We start from the raw sequence: 3,105 nt of genomic DNA, 5'->3' as shown, positions 1-3,105 counted from the left end.
TGTTTAATATCAAGTATATTAACCTAAGTATCTATAAGTTATCTGTAGGCCAGTTTCAAATCATTTCCAGAACACACACACAAACACACACCCACACACTCACACACACCCACACACACACACCGCTCCTTCCCCACATAAAGGATAAATAGGTTCAATCAAATTAATTAAATTTAACACTAAATTCCTGTTGTTCAGTAAGGAGGGGTATGGCTACAAATCTTAATCCAGATTTATCCTGGATTATCAGTAAAGTAAAAAAGCTACCTTAAAATACTCAGTCTCTCCACCCAAAAATAATAAATGTTTTTATTTATTCAATTCTTCTGTTACACATCTGAATTAGTGTGTATAGTTTTCTTTTTTTTTAGAGATTTATTTATTGAACACTACATCTGAAACTAATGATGTACTATATATTGGCTAATTGAATTTAAATTAAAAAAATAAAGATTTTTTTTTTATTCAAGAGAGAGAGAGATATAGTGTGCATGATTCAGGGGGTTCAGAGAGAGAGAGAACTCTCATGCTGACTCCCCACTGAACGTGGAGCCCTATGCAGGGTTCAATTCCAGCACCCTGAGATCATGACCTAAACCAAAATCAAGAGTTGAATGCTTAACGGACTGAACCACTCAGGTACCCCTATAGTTTTCTTCACAAGGGTCTATATTTTGTTTTTCCCTTTTAAGTGTTTGATGTCTTTGGCATTGCAGTTTTCTTTGTTTTTGTATAAGGGAGACATTGAGTTTTTGCATATATGCCTGTGCCCAGTTGCTTTGTGGATATGTCCCTTGAATTAAAATTATTTTTAATATATTCCCTTGGGATTTTTTAAAAACAATGATATGTGCCCCACATAATATATTTGACTAATTTTCCATGCTAAGTAACTTTCCCTTGCCCCGTGGTTTTTGAGTTGTGGACATGTGAGTCAGCCATGACGAAGTGTGTGTTCTTGCTTGGAACTTTAAATCTTGTGGAAATAAAGCAAAGGGAAAGGCCAGGGAGAAAGACCATTTGCTGTGATTGCATAAGACTGGAGGGCCCAGTAGTGTAATGATGCAATATTGATAATGTTGAGGGTCTCCCCAACAGATCATTCCTATGACATAATCTTGGGTTCTTTCCTTCCCTCCCTCCTTCCCCCCCTCCCTTTCTTCCTCCATCCCTCCCTCCCTCCCTCCCTCCTCCCCCCTCCTTCCTTCCTTGGATTAACCATGTTTATTACTTGGAGAAAACAAGCACCTTCTCAGTCTTGATTATTAGCTTATACCAGTCTACTGTTTTAGTGTTAAAGGGGGACATGCAGTTCATGACTCCAGGCATGCTACCAAGTAGGCAGGTCAGGTTAGGGGCAACCTGTATCCAGTCACAAATTCATCTCACATTAGCAGTGAGGATTCAGGCGTCACCTCAAATTGTTACTTTCCTTACTCATAAGTGTAAGGCATAGATTTCTTCCTTTCTTAATTTCCTTCCACATAGAGTTCTCTGGCTTTCCAGTTGATTGTGTGAAGTCTCCACTATCCCTTCAATTAGTTCCTTTACTGTGTGAATTAATAACATTTACAGTTTCATTGAAAATTAAGATTGAAAAAGTGTCCTGACTGTGGGTGGAGAGTGGAGGAAAGGCTGGAGATACAAAAATGCCAGAAATCAGAGAACAGTGATTAGATCTGGGGCAGCACAGGATTTCTGGACTGGCTCAGTAGTAGGGAATAGATTAGAATGACCAGTCAGAGAAGATTAGAGAGAGCTTTAGTTTAAGAATCTTAGCCTAAGAAAATACCCTTATGGACCTTATGAGCATATGATGACTTTTCATGGAAGTATGAGTTGAAAACATTAGTTTTAACAGTAAAGGATGGAATTCTTCTTACCAAATTTCAGTAGAAATTGAGAATAATAGGGGTTGAATATGCACGTTGGATCCTGCAGGACTATGCAAAGCATGCTAGCAGATTGGAAAACTATTGCTTTTAGTGTCGCAAATGCTCGCTTCTATCTTTAAATGCGTGGGGGTGAACAGATCAGAGGGAGTTTCTCTGGACAGGGGCACCTGTAGGTCTATCTATCGCCCTTGCAGGGGATTGCTATGGACGGTGTCCTGATAACTGCAGTCAGGAGTCCTAAGAGACACACTTTGGAAAGCCCACGAAAGTGCTCCCCAAATGAGGGATGCCTGGGTGGCTCTGTCGGCTAAGTGTCAGACTCTTGATTTATGATTTCAGCGTTGTCATGATTTCAGCGTTGTGAGAGAGAGCCCTGTGTTGAGCTCCATGCTGGACGTGAAGCCTGCTTAAGAGTCTATCTTGCCTTCTCTCTCTGTCCCTCGCTGCTTGCATGCTCTCTCTTAGGAAAAAAAAAAAAAAAGTGCTCCCCAAATGAGAAATGAATGGAAATGAAACAGTATTTGTGCTTTCATCACATCCGGAAGGATGAATGGCTTTAGTTAACTACCTGTCACAACTCTGTTTATCTCTCATCACCTTTTTCCTGTGTCCTGGCTCTTGAGGTGTCTGTTAGAACAGTCAATAGTGGAGGAGAAAGTGACAGAGGAATAGAAGAGAAATTAAAAAAAGTCCCCACTGGGGTGCCTGGGTGGCTCAGTGGGTTAAGCCTCTGCCTTCGGCTCAGGTCATGGTCTCAGGGTCCTGGGATCGAGTCCCGCATTGGGCTCTCTGCTCAGCAGGGAGCCTGCTTCCTTCTCTCAATCTCTTTGCTTGCCTCTCTGCTACATGTGATCTCTCTCTGTCAAATAAATAAATAAAATCTTTATTTAAAAAAAAAAAAGTCCCCGTTGTTCATTGCAGGCTTCCATCTGATACAGACTCTCTCAGGGGTATGGAGGTTTGAGAAGGGAGGGGAAGATTTTTAAATTGTTTTGGACCAGATTGAGACTGTTTGTGACCAAAAGGGCCTAGAAAATTTTCTTTCTTTTTCAAGTTTTTATTTAAATTCTCGTTAGTATATAGTGTAATATTAGTTTCAGGAGTAGAATTTGGTGATTCATCACTTTCAACACCCAGTGCTCATCACAAGTGCCCCTCTTAATACCCATCCCCCATTTGAACCCCCCAACCTCACCTCCATCACCCTCAG

The 3,105-nt window shown here is 40.8% G+C and overlaps 1 non-coding gene across 1 annotated transcript; it reads right to left on the bottom strand.

The window, feature by feature from the left end:
• Window positions 1–1,301: 1,301 nt before the first annotated feature.
• Window positions 1,302–1,454, bottom strand: LOC123952317. Its single transcript, XR_006820602.1, has one exon. It is a non-coding gene; the product is annotated as a U12 minor spliceosomal RNA (small nuclear RNA).
• Between the last annotated feature and the right edge of the window lie 1,651 nt (window positions 1,455–3,105).

This window comes from Meles meles, chromosome 10, assembly GCF_922984935.1.
Source record: "Meles meles chromosome 10, mMelMel3.1 paternal haplotype, whole genome shotgun sequence".
NCBI lineage: Eukaryota > Metazoa > Chordata > Mammalia > Carnivora > Mustelidae > Meles > Meles meles.
This window is presented reverse-complemented; position numbering and strand designations above follow the sequence as displayed.